The sequence below is a fragment of the Triturus cristatus genome, chromosome 8, assembly GCF_964204655.1.
Source record: "Triturus cristatus chromosome 8, aTriCri1.1, whole genome shotgun sequence".
Lineage (NCBI taxonomy): Eukaryota > Metazoa > Chordata > Amphibia > Caudata > Salamandridae > Triturus > Triturus cristatus.
Genome location: NC_140591.1, coordinates 1619452270 through 1619476183, shown reverse-complemented (window position 1 = coordinate 1619476183; position 23914 = coordinate 1619452270). Strand labels below are relative to the sequence as shown.

At 31.7% G+C, this 23914-nt stretch overlaps 18 non-coding genes across 18 annotated transcripts; all 18 read left to right on the top strand.

Annotated features, from left to right (window-relative positions):
- Positions 1-568: 568 nt before the first annotated feature.
- Positions 569-641, top strand: TRNAT-CGU (transfer RNA threonine (anticodon CGU)). Its single transcript has one exon. It is a non-coding gene; the product is annotated as a tRNA-Thr (tRNA).
- Positions 642-1075: 434 nt separating this feature from the next.
- On the top strand, positions 1076-1149 carry TRNAT-AGU (transfer RNA threonine (anticodon AGU)). Its single transcript has one exon. It is a non-coding gene; the product is annotated as a tRNA-Thr (tRNA).
- Positions 1150-4637: 3488 nt separating this feature from the next.
- Positions 4638-4710, top strand: TRNAT-CGU (transfer RNA threonine (anticodon CGU)). Its single transcript has one exon. It is a non-coding gene; the product is annotated as a tRNA-Thr (tRNA).
- A 433-nt stretch (positions 4711-5143) lies between these two features.
- Positions 5144-5217, top strand: TRNAT-AGU (transfer RNA threonine (anticodon AGU)). The gene has a single exon. It is a non-coding gene; the product is annotated as a tRNA-Thr (tRNA).
- Positions 5218-5657: 440 nt separating this feature from the next.
- TRNAT-CGU (transfer RNA threonine (anticodon CGU)) lies at positions 5658-5730 on the top strand. The gene has a single exon. It is a non-coding gene; the product is annotated as a tRNA-Thr (tRNA).
- A 434-nt stretch (positions 5731-6164) lies between these two features.
- Positions 6165-6238, top strand: TRNAT-AGU (transfer RNA threonine (anticodon AGU)). Its single transcript has one exon. It is a non-coding gene; the product is annotated as a tRNA-Thr (tRNA).
- A 1457-nt stretch (positions 6239-7695) lies between these two features.
- TRNAT-CGU (transfer RNA threonine (anticodon CGU)) lies at positions 7696-7768 on the top strand. Its single transcript has one exon. It is a non-coding gene; the product is annotated as a tRNA-Thr (tRNA).
- Positions 7769-9733: 1965 nt separating this feature from the next.
- TRNAT-CGU (transfer RNA threonine (anticodon CGU)) lies at positions 9734-9806 on the top strand. Its single transcript has one exon. It is a non-coding gene; the product is annotated as a tRNA-Thr (tRNA).
- Positions 9807-10239: 433 nt separating this feature from the next.
- Positions 10240-10313, top strand: TRNAT-AGU (transfer RNA threonine (anticodon AGU)). The gene has a single exon. It is a non-coding gene; the product is annotated as a tRNA-Thr (tRNA).
- Positions 10314-10752: 439 nt separating this feature from the next.
- Positions 10753-10825, top strand: TRNAT-CGU (transfer RNA threonine (anticodon CGU)). The gene has a single exon. It is a non-coding gene; the product is annotated as a tRNA-Thr (tRNA).
- A 434-nt stretch (positions 10826-11259) lies between these two features.
- On the top strand, positions 11260-11333 carry TRNAT-AGU (transfer RNA threonine (anticodon AGU)). The gene has a single exon. It is a non-coding gene; the product is annotated as a tRNA-Thr (tRNA).
- Positions 11334-12790: 1457 nt separating this feature from the next.
- TRNAT-CGU (transfer RNA threonine (anticodon CGU)) lies at positions 12791-12863 on the top strand. Its single transcript has one exon. It is a non-coding gene; the product is annotated as a tRNA-Thr (tRNA).
- A 945-nt stretch (positions 12864-13808) lies between these two features.
- TRNAT-CGU (transfer RNA threonine (anticodon CGU)) lies at positions 13809-13881 on the top strand. The gene has a single exon. It is a non-coding gene; the product is annotated as a tRNA-Thr (tRNA).
- A 2982-nt stretch (positions 13882-16863) lies between these two features.
- Positions 16864-16936, top strand: TRNAT-CGU (transfer RNA threonine (anticodon CGU)). Its single transcript has one exon. It is a non-coding gene; the product is annotated as a tRNA-Thr (tRNA).
- Positions 16937-17370: 434 nt separating this feature from the next.
- TRNAT-AGU (transfer RNA threonine (anticodon AGU)) lies at positions 17371-17444 on the top strand. Its single transcript has one exon. It is a non-coding gene; the product is annotated as a tRNA-Thr (tRNA).
- Positions 17445-20939: 3495 nt separating this feature from the next.
- On the top strand, positions 20940-21012 carry TRNAT-CGU (transfer RNA threonine (anticodon CGU)). Its single transcript has one exon. It is a non-coding gene; the product is annotated as a tRNA-Thr (tRNA).
- Positions 21013-21446: 434 nt separating this feature from the next.
- On the top strand, positions 21447-21520 carry TRNAT-AGU (transfer RNA threonine (anticodon AGU)). The gene has a single exon. It is a non-coding gene; the product is annotated as a tRNA-Thr (tRNA).
- Positions 21521-23483: 1963 nt separating this feature from the next.
- Positions 23484-23557, top strand: TRNAT-AGU (transfer RNA threonine (anticodon AGU)). Its single transcript has one exon. It is a non-coding gene; the product is annotated as a tRNA-Thr (tRNA).
- Positions 23558-23914: the final 357 nt, after the last annotated feature.

Genomic DNA, 23914 nt, shown 5'->3' with positions numbered 1-23914 from the left:
TCAGGATTCTCTTGAACACCATATGGCAAACTGTTCCTTAAAGCATTTTCAAGAGGGTGCTGTGGCTTAGCTGGTTAAAGCACCTGTCTAGTAAACAGGAGATCCTGAGTTTAAATCTCAGCAGTGCCTTGCTTTCCTCATTCTTAAATAAAAAACTATATTCATTAAGTCGTCCTGCGATTCAATTCAATTAGAAAAGTCTGATTTATCTTTCCGTTGAACAGATCATCTTAAACCTAATACAAACTGAAAGTGTTTTCAATATTATAGTAACAATACTGTGATTGCAAAAATCAAAAAGGTATTTCAATGAGCAAGAGGCAGATGAAATATGACCCTAGATTTGAGCAATATTGATGAATATATGTAAAAAACGTATTTATAAACTATTCAAAATATGGTATTGAGTTTAAAATGTGTTCTTTTTTAATACAACATAGCTATTCTTGTTTACAGATTAGGAATCCTTGCTTGTTTAACATTAGAATACATATTAAGACACTTTAACACAGGCACAGAAGTTGATCACCAATACTAAATTAATGATCCCTTCTGTATCACTAAAGTAGGTGCTGTGGCTAAGTGGTTAAAGCGCCTGTCTCGTAAACAGGAAATCCTGAGTTCAAATCTCAGCAGCACTTTATTATTGGTCCTTACATGTAAAAATAATTTTCATCACGCAAATGTTTAATACATTTTAAAAAGAAAAGTGTTGTTCTGTGAACATTAGAATGGGTCATCTTAAATTGAAAAACTAACAAACGTGGTATTGTGAAGATTTTCAAAGTAATGCTTTGAATGAAAAAGGGAAAAAAGAGTGACAAAGAGCAAAATAGAGATGAAAAATCATTCTAGAGTTGAACTCAAGTAATGCATTCTTAAAGAAGGCATAATTAAAACATTTATGAACAGGATAAGCAATATATCAATGAGGTGTTTATGAATAGGATCAGTATCCTCGTCTAAACTATTTGAGTAGTGCATTTTCTGAACTGAGAAATGATTATGAAAGTGAAAAACTCAGGATTCTCTTGAACACCATATGGCAAACTGTTCCTTACAGCATTTTCAAGAGGGTGCTGTGGCTTAGCTGGTTAAAGCGCCTGTCTAGTAAACAGGAGATCCTGAGTTCAAATCTCAGCAGTGCCTTGCTTTCCTTATTCTTAAATAAAAAACTATTTTCATTAAGTTGTCCTGCGATTCAATTCAATTAGAAAAGTCTGATTTATCTTTCGGTTGAATAGATCATCTTAAACCTAATAAAAACTGAAAGTGTTTTCAATATTATAGTAACAATACTGTGATTGCAAAAATCAGAAAGGTATTTCAATGAGCAAGAGGCAGATGAAATATAACCCTAGATTTGAGCAATATTGATGAATATATGTAAAACACTTATTTATGAACTATTCAAAATATGGGATTGAGTTTAAAATATGTTCTTTTGTAATACAACATAGCTATTCTTGTTTACAGATTAGGAATCCTTGCTTGTTTAACATTAGAATACATATTAAGACACTTTAACACAGGCACAGAATTTGATCACCAATACTAAATTAATTATCCCTTCTGTATCACTTAAATAGCTGCTGTGGCTAAGTGGTTAAAGCGCCTGTCTCATAAACAGGAAATCCTGAGTTCAAATCTCAGCAGCACCTTATTATTGGTCCTTACATGTAAAAATAATTTTCAGCACACAAATGTTTAATACATTTTAAAAAGAAAAGTGTTGTTCTGTGAACATTAGAATGGGTCATCTTAAATTGAAAAACAAAAAAACGTGGTATTGTGAAGATTTTCAAAGTAATGCTTTGAATGAAAAAGGGAAAAAAGAGTGACAAAGAGCAAAATAGAGATAAAAAATCATTCTAGAGTTGAATTCAAGTAATGCATTCTTAAAGAAGGCATAATTAAAACATTTATGAACAGGATAAGCAATATATCAATGAGATGTTTATGAATAGGATCAGTATCCTCGTCTAAACTATTTGCGTAGTGCGTTTTCTGAACTGAGAAATGATTATGAAAGTGAAAAACTCAGGATTCTCTTGAACACCATATGGCAAACTGTTCCTTAAAGCATTTTCAAGAGGGTGCTGTGGCTTAGCTGGTTAAAGCGTCTGTCTAGTAAACAGGAGATCCCTAGTTCAAATCTCAGCAGTGCCTTGCTTTCCTTATTCTTAAATAAAAAACTATTTTCATTAAGTCGTCCTGCGATTCAATTAAATTAGAAAAGTCTGATTTATCTTTCGGTTGAACAGATCATCTTAAACCTAATAAAAACTGAAAGTGTTTTCAATATTATGGTAACGATACTGTGATTGCAAAATCAAAAAGGTATTTCAATGAGCAAGAGGCAGATGAAATATGACCCTAGATTTCAGCAATATTGATGAATATATGTAAAACACTTATTTGTAAACTATTCAAAATATGGGATTGAGTTTAAAATGTGTTCTTTTTTAAAACAACATAGCTATTCTTGTTTACAGATTAGGAATCCTTGCTTGTTTAACATTAGAATACATATTAAGACACTTTATCACAGGCACAGAATTTGATCACCAATACTAAATTAATGATCCCTTCTGTATCACTAAAGTAGGTGCTGTGGCTAAGTCATTAAAGCGCCTCTCTCGTAAACAGGAAATCCTGAGTTCAAATCTCAGCAGCACCTTATTATTGGTCCTTACATGTAAAAATAATTTTCATCACGCAATACATTTTAAAAAGAAAAGTGTTGTTCTGTGAACATTAGAATGGGTCATCTTAAATTGAAAAACAAAAAAACGTGGTATTGTGAAGATTTTCAAAGTAATGCTTTGAATGAAAAAGGGAAAAAAGAGTGACAAAGAGCAAAATAGAGATAAAAAATCATTCTAGAGTTGAATTCAAGTAATGCATTCTTAAAGAAGGCATAATTAAAACATTTATGAACAGGATAAGCAATATATCAATGAGGTGTTTATCAATAGGATCAGTATCCTCGTCTAAACTATTTGCGTAGTGCGTTTTCTGAACTGAGAAATGATTATGAAAGTGAAAAACTCAGGTTTCTCTCGAACACCATATGGCAAACTGTTCCTTAAAGCATTTTCAAGAGGGTGCTGTGGCTTAGCTGGTTAAAGCGCCTGTCTAGTAAACAGGAGATCCAGAGTTCAAATCTCAGCAGTGCCTTGTTTTCCTCATTCTTAAATAAAAAATTATTTTCATTAAGTCGTCCTGCGATTCAATTAAATTAGAAAAGTCTGATTTATCTTTCGGTTGAACAGATCATCTTAAACCTAATAAAAACTGAAAGTGTTTTCAATAGTATAGTAACAATACTGTGATTGCAAAATCAAAAAGTTATTTCAATGAGCAAGAGGCTGATGAAATATGACCCTAGATTTGAGCAATATTGATGAATATATGTAAAACACTTATTTATAAACTATTCAAAATATGGGATTGAGTTTAAAATGTGTTCTTTTTTAATACAACATAGCTATTCTTGTTTACAGATTAGGAATCCTTGCTTGTTTAACATTAGAATACATATTAAGACACTTTAACACAGGCACAGAAGTTGATCACCAATACTAAATTAATGATCCCTTCTGTATCATTAAAGTAGGTGCTGTGGCTAAGTGGTTAAAGCGCCTCTCTCGTAAACAGGAAATCCTGAGTTCAAATCTCAGCAGCACCTTATTATTGGTCCTTACATGTAAAAATAATTTTCATCACGCAAATGTTTAATACATTTTAAAAAGAAAAGTGTTGTTCTGTGAACATTAGAATGGGTCATCTTAAATTGAAAAACTAAAAAACGTGGTATTGTGAAGATTTTCAAAGTAATGCTTTGAATGAAAAAGGGAAAAAAGACTGACGAAGAGCAAAATAGAGATAAAAAATCCTTCTAGAGTTGAATTCAAGTAATGCATTCTTAAAGAAGGCATAATTAAAACATTTATGAACAGGATAAGCAATATATCAATGAGGTGTTTATCAATAGGATCAGTATCCTCGTCTAAACTATTTGAGTAGTGCGTTTTCGGAACTGAGAAATGATTATGAAAGTGAAAAACTCAGGTTTCTCTTGAACACCATATGCCAAACTGTTCGTTAAAGCATGTTCAAGAGAGTGCTGTGGCTTAGCTGGTTAAAGCGCCTGTCCAGTAAACAGGAGATCCTGAGTTCAAATCTCAGCAGTGCCTTGCTTTCCTCATTCTTAAATAAAAAATTATTTTCATTAAGTCGTCCTGCGATTCATTTAAATTAGAAAAGTCTGATTTATCCTTCGGTTGAACAGATCATCTTAAACCTAATAAAAACTGAAAGTGTTTTCAATATTATATTAACAATACTGTGATTGCAAAATCAAAAAGGTATTTCAATGAGCAAGAGGCAGATTAAATATAACCCTAGATTTGAGCAATATTGATGAATATATGTAAAACACTTATTTATAAACTATTCAAAATATGGGATTGAGTTTAAAATGTGTTCTTTTTTAATACAACATAGCTATTCTTGTTTACATATTAGGAATCCTTGCGTGTTTAACATTAGAATACATATTAAGACACGTTAACACAGGCACAGAATTTGATCACCAATACTAAATTAATGATCCCTTCGGTATCACTAAAGTAGGTGCTGTGGCTAAGTGGTTAAAGCGCCTGTCTCGTAAACAGGAAATCCTGAGTTCAAATCTCAGCAGCACCTTATTATTGGTCCTTACATGTAAAAATAATTTTCATCACGCAAATGTTTAATACATTTTAAAAAGAAAAGTGTTGTTCTGTGAACATTAGAATGGGTCATCTTAAATTGAAAAACAAAAAAAGTGGTATTGTGAAGATTTTCAAAGTAATGCTTTGAATGAAAAAGGGAAAAAAGAGTGACAAAGAGCAAAATAGAGATAAAAAATCATTCTAGAGTTGAATTCAAGTAATTCATTCTTAAAGAAGGCATGATTAAAACATTTATGAACAAGATAAGCAATATATCAATGAGGTGTTTATGAATAGGATCAGTATCCTCGTCTAAAGTAGTTGAGTAGAGCGTTTTCTGAACTGAGAAATGATTATGAAAGTGAACAACTCAGGATTCTCTTGAACACCATATGGCAAACTGTTCCTTAAAGCATTTTCAAGAGGGTGCTGTGGCTTAGCTGGTTAAAGCGCCTGTCTAGTAAACAGGAGATCCTGAGTTCAAATCTCAGCAGTGCCTTGCTTTCCTCATTCTTAAATAAAAAAACTATATTCATTAAGTCGTCCTGCGATTCAATTCAATTAGAAAAGTCTGATTTATCTTTCGGTTGAACAGATCATCTTAAACCTAATACAAACTGAAAGTGTGTTCAATATTATAGTAACAATACTGTGATTGCAAAAATCAAAAAGGTATTTCAATGAGCAAGAGGCAGATGAAATATGACCCTAGATTTGAGCAATATTGATGAATATATGTAAAAAACTTATTTATAAACTATTCAAAATATGGTATTGAGTTTAAAATGTGTTCTTTTTTAATACAACATAGCTATTCTTGTTTACAGATTAGGAATCCTTGCTTGTTTAACATTAGAATACATATTAAGACACTTTAACACAGGCACAGAAGTTGATCACCAATACTAAATTAATGATCCCTTCTGTATCACTAAAGTAGGTGCTGTGGCTAAGTGGTTAAAGCGCCTGTCTCGTAAACAGGAAATCCTGAGTTCAAATCTCAGCAGCACTTTATTATTGGTCCTTACATGTAAAAATAATTTTCATCACGCAAATGTTTAATACATTTTAAAAAGAAAAGTGTTGTTCTGTGAACATTAGAATGGGTCATCTTAAATTGAAAAACTAACAAACGTGGTATTGTGAAGATTTTCAAAGTAATGCTTTGAATGAAAAAGGGAAAAAAGAGTGACAAAGAGCAAAATAGAGATGAAAAATCATTCTAGAGTTGAAATCAAGTAATGCATTCTTAAAGAAGGCATAATTAAAACATTTATGAACAGGATAAGCAATATATCAATGAGGTGTTTATCAATAGGATCAGTATCCTCGTCTAAACTATTTGCGTAGTGCGTTTTCTGAACTGAGAAATGATTATGAAAGTGAAAAACTCAGGTTTCTCTTGAACACCATATGGCAAACTGTTCCTTAAAGCATTTTCAAGAGGGTGCTGTGGCTTAGCTGGTTAAAGCGCCTGTCTAGTAAACAGGAGATCCTGAGTTCAAATCTCAGCAGTGCCTTGTTTTCCTCATTCTTAAATAAAAAATTATTTTCATTAAGTCGTCCTGCGATTCAATTAAATTAGAAAAGTCTGATTTATCTTTCGGTTGAACAGATCATCTTAAACCTAATAAAAACTGAAAGTGTTTTCAATATTATAGTAACAATACTGTGATTGCAAAATCAAAAAGTTATTTCAATGAGCAAGAGGCTGATGAAATATGACCCTAGATTTGAGCAATATTGATGAATATATGTAAAACACTTATTTATAAACTATTCAAAATATGGGATTGAGTTTAAAATGTGTTCTTTTTTAATACAACATAGCTATTCTTGTTTACAGATTAGGAATCCTTGCTTGTTTAACATTAGAATACATATTAAGACACTTTAACACAGGCACAGAAGTTGATCACCAATACTAAATTAATGATCCCTTCTGTATCATTAAAGTAGGTGCTGTGGCTAAGTGGTTAAAGCGCCTCTCTCGTAAACAGGAAATCCTGAGTTCAAATCTCAGCAGCACCTTATTATTGGTCCTTACATGTAAAAATAATTTTCATCACGCAAATGTTTAATACATTTTAAAAAGAAAAGTGTTGTTCTGTGAACATAAGAATGGGTCATCTTAAATTGAAAAACTAAAAAACGTGGTATTGTGAAGATTTTCAAAGTAATGCTTTGAATGAAAAAGGGAAAAAAGACTGACGAAGAGCAAAATAGAGATAAAAAATCCTTCTAGAGTTGAATTCAAGTAATGCATTCTTAAAGAAGGCATAATTAAAACATTTATGAACAGGATAAGCAATATATCAATGAGGTGTTTATCAATAGGATCAGTATCCTCGTCTAAACTATTTGAGTAGTGCGTTTTCGGAACTGAGAAATGATTATGAAAGTGAAAAACTCAGGTTTCTCTTGAACACCATATGCCAAACTGTTCGTTAAAGCATGTTCAAGAGGTTGCTGTGGCTTAGCTGGTTAAAGCGCCTGTCCAGTAAACAGGAGATCCTGAGTTCAAATCTCAGCAGTGCCTTGCTTTCCTCATTCTTAAATAAAAAATTATTTTCATTAAGTCGTCCTGCGATTCAATTAAATTAGAAAAGTCTGATTTATCTTTCGGTTGAACAGATCATCTTAAACCTAATAAAAACTGAAAGTGTTTTCAATATTATATTAACAATACTGTGATTGCAAAATCAAAAAGGTATTTCAATGAGCAAGAGGCAGATTAAATATAACCCTAGATTTGAGCAATATTGATGAATATATGTAAAACACTTATTTATAAACTATTCAAAATATGGGATTGAGTTTAAAATGTGTTCTTTTTTAATACAACATAGCTATTCTTGTTTACATATTAGGAATCCTTGCGTGTTTAACATTAGAATACATATTAAGACACGTTAACACAGGCACAGAATTTGATCACCAATACTAAATTAATGATCCCTTCGGTATCACTAAAGTAGGTGCTGTGGCTAAGTGGTTAAAGCGCCTGTCTCGTAAACAGGAAATCCTGAGTTCAAATCTCAGCAGCACCTTATTATTGGTCCTTACATGTAAAAATAATTTTCATCACGCAAATGTTTAATACATTTTAAAAAGAAAAGTGTTGTTCTGTGAACATTAGAATGGGTCATCTTAAATTGAAAAACAAAAAAAGTGGTATTGTGAAGATTTTCAAAGTAATGCTTTGAATGAAAAAGGGAAAAAAGAGTGACAAAGAGCAAAATAGAGATAAAAAATCATTCTAGAGTTGAATTCAAGTAATTCATTCTTAAAGAAGGCATGATTAAAACATTTATGAACAAGATAAGCAATATATCAATGAGGTGTTCATGAATAGGATCAGTATCCTCGTCTAAAGTAGTTGAGTAGAGCGTTTTCTGAACTGAGAAATGATTATGAAAGTGAAAAACTCAGGATTCTCTTGAACACCATATGGCAAACTGTTCCTTAAAGCATTTTCAAGAGAGTGCTGTGGCTTAGCAGGTTAAAGCGCCTGTCTAGTAAACAGGAGATCCTGAGTTCAAATCTCAGCAGTGCCTTGCTTTCCTCATACTTAAATAAAAAACTATATTCATTAAGTCGTCCTGCGATTCAATTCAATTAGAAAAGTCTGATTTATCTTTCGGTTGAACAGATCATCTTAAACCTAATACAAACTGAAAGTGTGTTCAATATTATAGTAACAATACTGTGATTGCAAAAATCAAAAAGGTATTTCAATGAGCAAGAGGCAGATGAAATATGACCCTAGATTTGAGCAATATTGATGAATATATGTAAAAAACTTATTTATAAACTATTCAAAATATGGTATTGAGTTTAAAATGTGTTCTTTTTTAATACAACATAGCTATTCTTGTTTACAGATTAGGAATCCTTGCTTGTTTAACATTAGAATACATATTAAGACACTTTAACACAGGCACAGAAGTTGATCACCAATACTAAATTAATGATCCCTTCTGTATCACTAAAGTAGGTGCTGTGGCAAAGTGGTTAAAGCGCCTGTCTCGTAAACAGGAAATCCTGAGTTCAAATCTCAGCAGCACTTTATTATTGGTCCTTACATGTAAAAATAAATTTCATCACGCAAATGTTTAATACATTTTAAAAAGAAAAGTGTTGTTCTGTGAACATTAGAATGGGTCATCTTAAATTGAAAAACTAACAAACGTGGTATTGTGAAGATTTTCAAAGTAATGCTTTGAATGAAAAAGGGAAAAAAGAGTGACAAAGAGCAAAATAGAGATGAAAAATCATTCTAGAGTTGAAATCAAGTAATGCATTCTTAAAGAAGGCATAATTAAAACATTTATGAACAGGATAAGCAATATATCAATGAGGTGTTTATCAATAGGATCAGTATCCTCGTCTAAACTATTTGAGTAGTGCGTTTTCGGAACTGAGAAATGATTATGAAAGTGAAAAACTCAGGTTTCTCTTGAACACCATATGCCAAACTGTCCGTTAAAGCATGTTCAAGAGGGTGCTGTGGCTTAGCTGGTTAAAGCGCCTGTCCAGTAAACAGGAGATCCTGAGTTCAAATCTCAGCAGTGCCTTGCTTTCCTCATTCTTAAATAAAAAATTATTTTTATTAAGTCGTCCTGCGATTCAATTAAATTAGAAAAGTCTGATTTATCCTTCGGTTGAACAGATCATCTTAAACCTAATAAAAACTGAAAGTGTTTTCAATATTATATTAACAATACTGTGATTGCAAAATCAAAAAGGTATTTCAATGAGCAAGAGGCAGATTAAATATAACCCTAGATTTGAGCAATATTGATGAATATATGTAAAACACTTATTTATAAACTATTCAAAATATGGGATTGAGTTTAAAATGTGTTCTTTTTTAATACAACATAGCTATTCTTGTTTACATATTAGGAATCCTTGCGTGTTTAACATTAGAATACATATTAAGACACGTTAACACAGGCACAGAATTTGATCACCAATACTAAATTAATGATCCCTTCGGTATCACTAAAGTAGGTGCTGTGGCTAAGTGGTTAAAGCGCCTGTCTCGTAAACAGGAAATCCTGAGTTCAAATCTCAGCAGCACCTTATTATTGGTCCTTACATGTAAAAATAATTTTCATCACGCAAATGTTTAATACATTTTAAAAAGAAAAGTGTTGTTCTGTGAACATTAGAATGGGTCATCTTAAATTGAAAAACAAAAAAAGTGGTATTGTGAAGATTTTCAATGTAATGCTTTGAATGAAAAAGGGAAAAAAGAGTGACAAAGAGCAAAATAGAGATAAAAAATCATTCTAGAGTTGAATTCAAGTAATTCATTCTTAAAGAAGGCATGATTAAAACATTTATGAACAAGATAAGCAATATATCAATGAGGTGTTTATGAATAGGATCAGTATCCTCGTCTAAAGTAGTTGAGTAGAGCGTTTTCTGAACTGAGAAATGATTATGAAAGTGAACAACTCAGGATTCTCTTGAACACCATATGGCAAACTGTTCCTTAAAGCATTTTCAAGAGGGTGCTGTGGCTTAGCTGGTTAAAGCGCCTGTCTAGTAAACAGGAGATCCTGAGTTCAAATCTCAGCAGTGCCTTGCTTTCCTCATTCTTAAATAAAAAACTATATTCATTAAGTCGTCCTGCGATTCAATTCAATTAGAAAAGTCTGATTTATCTTTCGGTTGAACAGATCATCTTAAACCTAATACAAACTGAAAGTGTGTTCAATATTATAGTAACAATACTGTGATTGCAAAAATCAAAAAGGTATTTCAATGAGCAAGAGGCAGATGAAATATGACCCTAGATTTGAGCAATATTGATGAATATATGTAAAAAACATATTTATAAACTATTCAAAATATGGTATTGAGTTTAAAATGTGTTCTTTTTTAATACAACATAGCTATTCTTGTTTACAGATTAGGAATCCTTGCTTGTTTAACATTAGAATACATATTAAGACACTTTAACACAGGCACAGAAGTTGATCACCAATACTAAATTAATGATCCCTTCTGTATCACTAAAGTAGGTGCTGTGGCTAAGTGGTTAAAGCGCCTGTCTCGTAAACAGGAAATCCTGAGTTCAAATCTCAGCAGCACTTTATTATTGGTCCTTACATGTAAAAATAATTTTCATCACGCAAATGTTTAATACATTTTAAAAAGAAAAGTGTTGTTCTGTGAACATTAGAATGGGTCATCTTAAATTGAAAAACTAACAAACGTGGTATTGTGAAGATTTTCAAAGTAATGCTTTGAATGAAAAAGGGAAAAAAGAGTGACAAAGAGCAAAATAGAGATGAAAAATCATTCTAGAGTTGAAATCAAGTAATGCATTCTTAAAGAAGGCATAATTAAAACATTTATGAACAGGATAAGCAATATATCAATGAGGTGTTTATCAATAGGATCAGTATCCTCGTCTAAACTATTTGCGTAGTGCGTTTTCTGAACTGAGAAATGATTATGAAAGTGAAAAACTCAGGTTTCTCTTGAACACCATATGGCAAACTGTTCCTTAAAGCATTTTCAAGAGGGTGCTGTGGCTTAGCTGGTTAAAGCGCCTGTCTAGTAAACAGGAGATCCTGAGTTCAAATCTCAGCAGTGCCTTGTTTTCCTCATTCTTAAATAAAAAATTATTTTCATTAAGTCGTCCTGCGATTCAATTAAATTAGAAAAGTCTGATTTATCTTTCGGTTGAACAGATCATCTTAAACCTAATAAAAACTGAAAGTGTTTTCAATATTATAGTAACAATACTGTGATTGCAAAATCAAAAAGTTATTTCAATGAGCAAGAGGCTGATGAAATATGACCCTAGATTTGAGCAATATTGATGAATATATGTAAAACACTTATTTATAAACTATTCAAAATATGGGATTGAGTTTAAAATGTGTTCTTTTTTAATACAACATAGCTATTCTTGTTTACAGATTAGGAATCCTTGCTTGTTTAACATTAGAATACATATTAAGACACTTTAACACAGGCACAGAAGTTGATCACCAATACTAAATTAATGATCCCTTCTGTATCATTAAAGTAGGTGCTGTGGCTAAGTGGTTAAAGCGCCTCTCTCGTAAACAGGAAATCCTGAGTTCAAATCTCAGCAGCACCTTATTATTGGTCCTTACATGTAAAAATAATTTTCATCACGCAAATGTTTAATACATTTTAAAAAGAAAAGTGTTGTTCTGTGAACATAAGAATGGGTCATCTTAAATTGAAAAACTAAAAAACGTGGTATTGTGAAGATTTTCAAAGTAATGCTTTGAATGAAAAAGGGAAAAAAGACTGACGAAGAGCAAAATAGAGATAAAAAATCCTTCTAGAGTTGAATTCAAGTAATGCATTCTTAAAGAAGGCATAATTAAAACATTTATGAACAGGATAAGCAATATATCAATGAGGTGTTTATCAATAGGATCAGTATCCTCGTCTAAACTATTTGAGTAGTGCGTTTTCGGAACTGAGAAATGATTATGAAAGTGAAAAACTCAGATTTCTCTTGAACACCATATGCCAAACTGTTCGTTAAAGCATGTTCAAGAGGTTGCTGTGGCTTAGCTGGTTAAAGCGCCTGTCCAGTAAACAGGAGATCCTGAGTTCAAATCTCAGCAGTGCCTTGCTTTCCTCATTCTTAAATAAAAAATTATTTTCATTAAGTCGTCCTGCGATTCAATTAAATTAGAAAAGTCTGATTTATCTTTCGGTTGAACAGATCATCTTAAACCTAATAAAAACTGAAAGTGTTTTCAATATTATATTAACAATACTGTGATTGCAAAATCAAAAAGGTATTTCAATGAGCAAGAGGCAGATTAAATATAACCCTAGATTTGAGCAATATTGATGAATATATGTAAAACACTTATTTATAAACTATTCAAAATATGGGATTGAGTTTAAAATGTGTTCTTTTTTAATACAACATAGCTATTCTTGTTTACATATTAGGAATCCTTGCGTGTTTAACATTAGAATACATATTAAGACACGTTAACACAGGCACAGAATTTGATCACCAATACTAAATTAATGATCCCTTCGGTATCACTAAAGTAGGTGCTGTGGCTAAGTGGTTAAAGCGCCTGTCTCGTAAACAGGAAATCCTGAGTTCAAATCTCAGCAGCACCTTATTATTGGTCCTTACATGTAAAAATAATTTTCATCACGCAAATGTTTAATACATTTTAAAAAGAAAAGTGTTGTTCTGTGAACATTAGAATGGGTCATCTTAAATTGAAAAACAAAAAAAGTGGTATTGTGAAGATTTTCAAAGTAATGCTTTGAATGAAAAAGGGAAAAAAGAGTGACAAAGAGCAAAATAGAGATAAAAAATCATTCTAGAGTTGAATTCAAGTAATTCATTCTTAAAGAAGGCATGATTAAAACATTTATGAACAAGATAAGCAATATATCAATGAGGTGTTCATGAATAGGATCAGTATCCTCGTCTAAAGTAGTTGAGTAGAGCGTTTTCTGAACTGAGAAATGATTAAGAAAGTGAAAAACTCAGGATTCTCTTGAACACCATATGGCAAACTGTTCGTTAAAGCATGTTCAAGAGGGTGCTGTGGCTTAGCTGGTTAAAGCACCTGTCCAGTAAACAGGAGATCCTGAGTTCAAATCTCAGCAGTGCCTTGCTTTCCTCATTCTTAAATAAAAAATTATTTTCATTAAGTCGTCCTGCGATTTAATTAAATTAGAAAAGTCTGATTTATCTTTCGATTGAACAGATCATCTTAAACCTAATAAAAACTGAACGTGTTTTCAATATTATATTAACAATACTGTGATTGCAAAATAAAAAAGGTATTTCAATGAGCAAGAGGCAGATGAAATATAACCCTAGATTTGAGCAATATTGATGAATATATGTAAAACCCTCATTTATAAACTATTCAAAATATGGGATTGAGTTTAAAATGTGTTCTTTTTTAATACAACATAGCTATTCTTGTTTACAGATTAGGAATCCTTGCGTGTTTAACATTAGAATACATATTAAGACACGTTAACACAGGCACAGAATTTGATCACCAATACTAAATTAATGATCCCTTCGGTATCACTAAAGTAGGTGCTGTGGCTAAGTGGTTAAAGCGCCTGTCTCGTAAACAGGAAATCCTGAGTTCAAATCTCAGCAGCACCTTATTATTGGTCCTTACATGTAAAAATAATTTTCATCACGCAAATGTTTAATACATTTTAAAAAGAAAAGTGTTGTTCTGTGAACATTAGAATGGGTCATCTTAAATTGAAAAACAAAAAAACGTGGTATTGGGAAGATTTTCAAAGTAATGCTTTGAATGAAAAAGGGAAAAAAGAGTGACAAAGAGCAAAATAGAGATAAAAAATCATTCTAGAGTTGAATTCAAGTAATGCATTCTTAAAGAAGGCATAATTAAAACATTTATGAACAGGATAAGCAATATATCAATGAGGTGTTTATGAATAGGATCAGTATCCTCGTCTAAACTATTTGCGTAGTGCGTTTTCTGAACTGAGAAATTATTATGAAAGTGAAAAACTCAGGTTTCTCTTGAACACCATATGGCAAACTGTTCCTTAAAGCATTTTAAAGACGGTGCTGTGGCTTAGCTGGTTAAAGTGCCTGTCTAGTAAACAGGAGATCCTGAATTCAAATCTCAGCAGTGCCTTGCTTTCCTCATTCTTAAATAAAAAATTATTTTCATTAAGTCGTCCTGCGATTCAATTCAATTAGAAAAGTCTGATTTATCTTTCGGTTGAACAGATCATCTTAAACCTAATAAAAACTGAAAGTGTTTTCAATATTATAGTAACAATACTGTGATTGCAAAATCAAAAAGGTATTTCAATGAGCAAGAGGCAGATGAAATATGACCCTAGATTTGAGCAATATTGATGAATATATGCAAAACACTTATTTATAAACTATTCAAAATATGGGATTGAGTTTAAAATGTGTTCTTTTTTAATACAACATAGCTATTCTTGTTTACAGATTAGGAATCCTTGCTTGTTTAACATTAGAATACATATTAAGACACTTTAACACAGGCACAGAAGTTGATCACCAATACTAAATTAATGATCCCTTCTGTATCTCTAAAGTAGGTGCTGTGGCTAAGTGGTTAAAGCGCCTCTCTCGTAAACAGGAAATCCGGAGTTCAAATCTCAACAGCACCTTATTATTGGTCCTTACATGTAAAAATAATTTTCATCACGCAAATGTTTAATACATTTTAAAAAGAAAAGTGTTGTTCTGTGAACATTAGAATGGGTCATCTTAAATTGAAAAACAAAAAAACGTGGTATTGTGAAGATTTTCAAAGTAATGCTTTGAATGAAAAAGGGAAAAAAGAGTGACAGAGCAAAATAGAGATAAAAAATCATTCTAGAGTTGAATTCAAGTAATGCATTCTTAAAGAAGGCATAATTAAAACATTTATGAACAGGATAAGCAATATTTCAATGAGGTGTTTATGAATAGGATCAGTATCCTCGTGTAAACTATTTGCGTAGTGCGTTTTCTGAACTGAGAAATTATTATGAAAGTGAAAAACTCAGGTTTCTCTTGAACACCATATGGCAAACTGTTCCTTAAAGAATATTAAAGACGGTGCTGTGGCTTAGCTGGTTAAAGTGCCTGTCTAGTAAACAGGAGATCCTGAATTCAAATCTCAGCAGTGCCTTGCTTTCCTCATTCTTAAATAAAAAATTATTTTCATTAAGTCGTCCTGCGATTCAATTCAATTAGAAAAGTCTGATTTATCTTTCGGTTGAACAGATCATCTTAAACCTAATAAAAACTGAAAGTTTTTTCAATATTATAGTAACAATACTGTGATTGCAAAATCAAAAAGGTATTTCAATTAGCAAGAGGCAGATGAAATATGACCCTAGATTTGAGCAATATTGATGAATATATGCAAAACACTTATTTATAAACTATTCAAAATATGGGATTGAGTTTAAAATGTGTTCTTTTTTAATACAACATAGCTATTCTTGTTTACAGATTAGGAATCCTTGCTTGTTTAACATTAGAATACATATTAAGACACTTTAACACAGGCACAGAAGTTGATCACCAATACTAAATTAATGATCCCTTCTGTATCACTAAAGTAGGTGCTGTGGCTAAGTGGTTAAAGCGCCTCTCTCGTAAACAGGAAATCCGGAGTTCAAATCTCAGCAGCACCTTATAATTGGTCCTTACATGTAAAAATAATTTTCATCACGCAAATGTTTAATACATTTTAAAAAGAAAAGTGTTGCTCTGTGAACATTAGAATGGGTCATCTTAAATTGAAAAACTAAAAAACGTGGTATTGTGAAGATTTTCAAAGTAATGCTTTGAATGAAAAAGGGAAAAAAGAGTGACAAAGAGCAAAATAGAGATAAAAAATAATTCTAGAGTTGAATTCAAGTAATGCATTCTTAAAGAAGGCATAATTAAAACATTTATGAACAGGATAAGCAATATATCAATGAGGTGTTTATCAATAGGATCAGTATCCTCGTCTAAACTATTTGAGTAGTGCGTTTTCTGAACTGAGAAATGATTATGAAAGTGAAAAACTCAGGTTTCTCTTGAACACCATATGGCAAACTGTTCGTTAAAGCATGTTCAAGAGGGTGCTGTGGCTTAGCTGGTTAAAGCGCCTGTCCAGTAAACAGGAGATCCTGAGTTCAAATCTCAGCAGTGCCTTGCTTTCCTCATTCTTAAATAAAAAATTATTTTCATTAAGTCGTCCTGCGATTTAATTAAATTAGAAAAGTCTGATTTATCTTTCGATTGAACAGATCATCTTAAACCTAATAAAAACTGAAAGTGTTTTCAATATTATATTAACAATACTGTGATTGCAAAATCAAAAAGGTATTTCAATGAGCAAGAGGCAGATGAAATATAACCCTAGATTTGAGCAATATTGATGAATATATGTAAAACCCTTATTTATAAACTATTCAAAATATGGGATTGAGTTTAAAATGTGTTCTTTTTTAATACAACATAGCTATTCTTGTTTACATATTAGGAATCCTTGCGTGTTTAACATTAGAATACATATTAAGACACGTTAACACAGGCACAGAATTTGATCACCAATACTAAATTAATGATCCCTTCGGTAACACTAAAGTAGGTGCTGTGGCTAAGTGGTTAAAGCGCCTGTCTCGTAAACAGGAAATCCTGAGTTCAAATCTCAGCAGCACCTTATTATTGGTCCTTACATGTAAAAATATTTTTCATCACGCAAATGTTTAATACATTTTAAAAAGAAAAGTGTTGTTCTGTGAACATTAGAATGGGTCATCTTAAATTGAAAAACAAAAAAACGTGGTATTGTGAAGATTTTCAAAGCAATGCTTTGAATGAAAAAGGGAAAAAAGAGTGACAAAGAGCAAAATAGAGATAAAAAATCATTCTAGAGTTGAATTCAAGTAATGCATTCTTAAAGAAGGCATGATTAAAACATTTATGAACAGGATAAGCAATATATCAATGAGTTGTTTATGAATACAATCAGTATCCTCGTCTAAAGTAGTTGAGTAGAGCGTTTTCTGAACTGAGAAATGATTATGAAAGTGAAAAACTCAGGATTCTCTTGAACACCATATGGCAAACTGTTCCTTAAAGCATCTTCAAGAGGGTGCTGTGGCTTAGCTGGTTAAAGCGCCTGTCTAGTAAACAGGAGATCCTGAGTTCAAATCTCAGCAGTGCCTTGCTTTCCTCAATCTTAAATAAAAAATTATTTTCATTAAGTCGTCCTGCGATTCAATTAAATTAGAAAAGTCTGATTTATCTTTCGGATGAACAGATCATCTTAAACCTAATAAAAACTGAAAGTGTTTTCAATATTATAGTAACGATACTGTGATTGCAAAATCAAAAAGGTATTTCAATGAGCAAGAGGCAGATGAAATATGACCCTAGATTTCAGCAATATTGATGAATATATGTAAAACACTTATTTGTAAACTATTCAAAATATGGGATTGAGTTTAAAATGTGTTCTTTTTTAATACAACATAGCTATTCTTGTTTACAGATTAGGAATCCTTGCTTGTTTAACATTAGAATACATATTAAGACACTTTAACACAGGCACAGAATTTGATCACCAATACTAAATTAATGATCTCTTCTGTATCACTAAAGTAGGTGCTGTGGCTAAGTGGTTAAAGCGCCTGTCTCGTAAACAGGAAATCCTGAGTTCAAATCTCAACAGCACTTTAATATTGGTCCTTACATGTAAAAATAATTTTCATCACGCAAATGTTTAATACATTTTAAAAAGAAAATTGTTGTTTTGTGAACATTAGAATGGGTCATCTTAAATTGAAAAACAAAAAAACGTGGTATTGTGAAGATTTTCAAAGTAATGCTTTGAATGAAAAAGGGAAAAAAGAGTGACAAAGAGCAAAATAGAGATAAAAAATCATTCTAGAGTTGAATTCAAGTAATGCATTCTTAAAGAAGGCATAATTAAAACATTTATGAACAGGATAAGCAATATATCAATGAGGTGTTTATGAATAGGATCAGTATCCTCGTCTAAAGTAGTTGAGTAGAGCGTTTTCTGAACTTAGAAATGATTATGAAAGTGAAAAACTCAGGATTCTCTTGAACACCATATGGCAAACTGTTCCTTAAAGTATTTTCAAGAGGGTGCTGTGGCTTAGCTGGTTAAAGCACCTGTCTAGTAAACAAGAGATACTGAGTTCAAATCTCAGCAGTGCCTTGCTTTCCTCATTCTTCAATAAAAAATTATTTTCATTAAGTCGTCCTTTGATTCAATTAAATTAGAAAAGTCTGATTTATCTTTCAGTTGAACAGATCATCTTAAACCAAATAAAAACTGAAAGTGTTTTCAATATTATAGTAACAATACTGTGATTGCAAAATCAAAAAGGTATTTCAATGAGCAAGAGGCAGATGAAATATAACCCTAGATTTGAGCAATATTGATGAAGATATGTAAAACACTTATTTATAAACTATTCAAAATATGGGATTGAGTTTAAAATGTGTTCTTTTTTAATACAACATAGCTATTCTTGTTTACAGATTAGGAATCCTTGCTTGTTTAACATTAGAATACATATTAAGACACTTTAACACAGGCACAGAAGTTGATCACCAATACTAAATTAATGATCCCTTCTGTATCTCTAAAGTAGGTGCTGTGGCTAAGTGGTTAAAGCGCCTCTCTCGTAAACAGGAAATCCGGAGTTCAAATCTCAACAGCACCTTATTATTGGTCCTTACATGTAAAAATAATTTTCATCACGCAAATGTTTAATACATTTTAAAAAGAAAAGTGTTGTTCTGTGAACATTAGAATGGGTCATCTTAAATTGAAAAACAAAAAAACGTGGTATTGTGAAGATTTTCAAAGTAATGCTTTGAATGAAAAAGGGAAAAAAGAGTGACAAAGAGCAAAATAGAGATAAAAAATCATTCTAGAGTTGAATTCAAGTAATGCATTCTTAAAGAAGGCATAATTAAAACATTTATGAACAGGATAAGCAATATTTCAATGAGGTGTTTATGAATAGGATCAGTATCCTCGTGTAAACTATTTGCGTAGTGCGTTTTCTGAACTGAGAAATTATTATGAAAGTGAAAAACTCAGGTTTCTCTTGAACACCATATGGCAAACTGTTCCTTAAAGAATTTTAAAGACGGTGCTGAGGCTTAGCTGGTTAAAGTGCCTGTCTAGTAAACAGGAGATCCTGAATTCAAATCTCAGCAGTGCCTTGCTTTCCTCATTCTTAAATAAAAAATTATTTTCATTAAGTCGTCCTGCGATTCAATTCAATTAGAAAAGTCTGATTTATCTTTCGGTTGAACAGATCATCTTAAACCTAATAAAAACTGAAAGTGTTTTCAATATTATAGTAACAATACTGTGATTGCAAAATCAAAAAGGTATTTCAATTAGCAAGAGGCAGATGAAATATGACCCTAGATTTGAGCAATATTGATGAATATATGCAAAACACTTATTTATAAACTATTCAAAATATGGGATTGAGTTTAAAATGTGTTCTTTTTTAATACAACATAGCTATTCTTGTTTACAGATTAGGAATCCTTGCTTGTTTAACATTAGAATACATATTAAGACACTTTAACACAGGCACAGAAGTTGATCACCAATACTAAATTAATGATCCCTTCTGTATCACTAAAGTAGGTGCTGTGGCTAAGTGGTTAAAGCGCCTCTCTCGTAAACAGGAAATCCGGAGTTCAAATCTCAGCAGCACCTTATTATTGGTCCTTACATGTAAAAATAATTTTCATCACGCAAATGTTTAATACATTTTAAAAAGAAAAGTGTTGTTCTGTGAACATTAGAATGGGTCATCTTAAATTGAAAAACTAAAAAACGTGGTATTGTGAAGATTTTCAAAGTAATGCTTTGAATGAAAAAGGGAAAAAAGAGTGACAAAGAGCAAAATAGAGATAAAAAATAATTCTAGAGTTGAATTCAAGTAATGCATTCTTAAAGAAGGCATAATTAAAACATTTATGAACAGGATAAGCAATATATCAATGAGGTGTTTATCAATAGGATCAGTATCCTCGTCTAAACTATTTGAGTAGTGCGTTTTCTGAACTGAGAAATGATTATGAAAGTGAAAAACTCAGGTTTCTCTTGAACACCATATGGCAAACTGTTCGTTAAAGCATGTTCAAGAGGGTGCTGTGGCTTAGCTGGTTAAAGCGCCTGTCCAGTAAACAGGAGATCCTGAGTTCAAATCTCAGCAGTGCCTTGCTTTCCTCATTCTTAAATAAAAAATTATTTTCATTAAGTCGTCCTGCGATTTAATTAAATTAGAAAAGTCTGATTTATCTTTCGATTGAACACATCATCTTAAACCTAATAAAAACTGAAAGTGTTTTCAATATTATATTAACAATACTGTGATTGCAAAATCAAAAAGGTATTTCAATGAGCAAGAGGCAGATGAAATATAACCCTAGATTTGAGCAATATTGATGAATATATGTAAAACCCTTATTTATAAACTATTCAAAATATGGGATTGAGTTTAAAATGTGTTCTTTTTTAATACAACATAGCTATTCTTGTTTACATATTAGGAATCCTTGCGTGTTTAACATTAGAATACATATTAAGACACGTTAACACAGGCACAGAATTTGATCACCAATACTAAATTAATGATCCCTTCGGTAACACTAAAGTAGGTGCTGTGGCTAAGTGGTTAAAGCGCCTGTCTCGTAAACAGGAAATCCTGAGTTCAAATCTCAGCAGCACCTTATTATTGGTCCTTACATGTAAAAATATTTTTCATCACGCAAATGTTTAATACATTTTAAAAAGAAAAGTGTTGTTCTGTGAACATTAGAATGGGTCATCTTAAATTGAAAAGCAAAAAAACGTGGTATTGTGAAGATTTTCAAAGCAATGCTTTGAATGAAAAAGGGAAAAAAGAGTGACAAAGAGCAAAATAGAGATAAAAAATCATTCTAGAGTTGAATTCAAGTAATGCATTCTTAAAGAAGGCATGATTAAAACATTTATGAACAGGATAAGCAATATATCAATGAGTTGTTTATGAATACAATCAGTATCCTCGTCTAAAGTAGTTGAGTAGAGCGTTTTCTGAACTGAGAAATGATTATGAAAGTGAAAAACTCAGGATTCTCTTGAACACCATATGGCAAACTGTTCCTTAAAGCATCTTCAAGAGGGTGCTGTGGCTTAGCTGGTTAAAGCGCCTGTCTAGTAAACAGGAGATCCTGAGTTCAAATCTCAGCAGTGCCTTGCTTTCCTCATTCTTAAATAAAAAATTATTTTCATTAAGTCGTCCTGCGATTCAATTAAATTAGAAAAGTCTGATTTATCTTTCGGATGAACAGATCATCTTAAACCTAATAAAAACTGAAAGTGTTTTCAATATTATAGTAATGATACTGTGATTGCAAAATCAAAAAGGTATTTCAATGAGCAAGAGGCAGATTAAATATAACCCTAGATTTGAGCAATATTGATGAATATATGTAAAACACTTATTTGTAAACTATTCAAAATATGGGATTGAGTTTAAAATGTGTTCTTTTTTAATACAACATAGCTATTCTTGTTTACAGATTAGGAATCCTTGCTTGTTTAACATTAGAATACATATTAAGACACTTTAACACAGGCACAGAATTTGATCACCAATACTAAATTAATGATCTCTTCTGTATCACTAAAGTAGGTGCTGTGGCTAAGTGGTTAAAGCGCCTGTCTCGTAAACAGGAAATCCTGAGTTCAAATCTCAACAGCACTTTAATATTGGTCCTTACATGTAAAAATAATTTTCATCACGCAAATGTTTAATACATTTTAAAAAGAAAAGTGTTGTTCTGTGAACATTAGAATGGGTCATCTTAAATTGAAAAACAAAAAAACGTGGTATTGTGAAGATTTTCAAAGTAATGCTTTGAATGAAAAAGGGAAAAAAGAGTGACAAAGAGCAAAATAGAGATAAAAAATCATTCTAGAGTTGAATTCAAGTAATGCATTCTTAAAGAAGGCATAATTAAAACATTTATGAACAGGATAAGCAATATATCAATGAGGTGTTTATGAATAGGATCAGTATCCTCGTCTAAAGTAGTTGAGTAGAGCGTTTTCTGAACTTAGAAATGATTATGAAAGTGAAAAACTCAGGATTCTCTTGAACACCATATGGCAAACTGTTCCTTAAAGTATTTTCAAGAGGGTGCTGTGGCTTAGCTGGTTAAAGCACCTGTCTAGTAAACAAGAGATACTGAGTTCAAATCTCAGCAGTGCCTTGCTTTCCTCATTCTTCAATAAAAAATTATTTTCATTAAGTCGTCCTTTGATTCAATTAAATTAGAAAAGTCTGATTTATCTTTCAGTTGAACAGATCATCTTAAACCAAATAAAAACTGAAAGTGTTTTCAATATTATAGTAACAATACTGTGATTGCAAAATCAAAAAGGTATTTCAATGAGCAAGAGGCAGATGAAATATAACCCTAGATTTGAGCAATATTGATGAAGATATGTAAAACAATTATTTATAAACTATTCAAAATATGGGATTGAGTTTAAAATGTGTTCTTTTTTAATGCAACATAGCGCTTCTTGTTTACAGATTAGGAATCCTTGCTTGTTTAACATTGGAATACATATTAAGACACTTTAACGCAGGCATAGAATTCGATCACCAATACTAAATTAATGATCCCTTCTGTATCACTAAAGTAGGTGCTGGGGCTAAGAGGTTAAAGCACCTGTCTCGTAAACAGGAAATCCTGAGTTCAAATGTCAGCAGCACCTTATTATTGGTCCTCACATGTAAAAATAATTTTCATCACGCAAATGTTTAATACATTTTAAAAAGAAAAGTGTTGTTCTGTGAACATTAGAATGGGTCATCTTAAATTGAAAAACAAAAAAAGTGGTATTGTGAAGATTTTCAAAGTAATGCTTTGAATGAAAAAGGGAAAAAAGAGTGACAAAGAGCAAAATAGAGATAAAAAATCATTCTAGAGTTGAATTCAAGTAATTCATTCTTAAAGAAGGCATGATTAAAACATTTATGAACAAGATAAGCAATATATCAATGAGGTGTTTATGAATAGGATCAGTATCCTCGTCTAAAGTAGTTGAGTAGAGCGTTTTCCGAACTGAGAAATGATTATGAAAGTGAAAAACTCAGGATTCTCTTGAACACCATATGGCAAACTGTTCCTTAAAGCATTTTCAAGAGGGTGCTGTGGCTTAGCTGGTTAAAGCGCCTGTCTAGTAAACAGGAGATCCTGAGTTCAAATCTCAGCAGTGCCTTGCTTTCCTCATTCTTAAATAAAAAACTATATTCATTAAGTCGTCCTGCGATTCAATTCAATTAGAAAAGTCTGATTTATCTTTCAGTTGAACAGATCATCTTAAACCTAATACAAACTGAAAGTGTTTTCAATACAAACTGAAAGTGTTTTCAATATTATAGTAACAATACTGTGATTGCAAAAATCAAAAAGGTATTTCAATGAGCAAGAGGCAGATGAAATATGACCCTAGATTTGAGCAATATTTATGACTTTATGTAAAAAACTTATTTATAAACTATTCAAAATATGGTATTGAGTTTAAAATGTGTTCTTTTTTAATACAACATAGCTATTCTTGTTTACAGATTAGGAA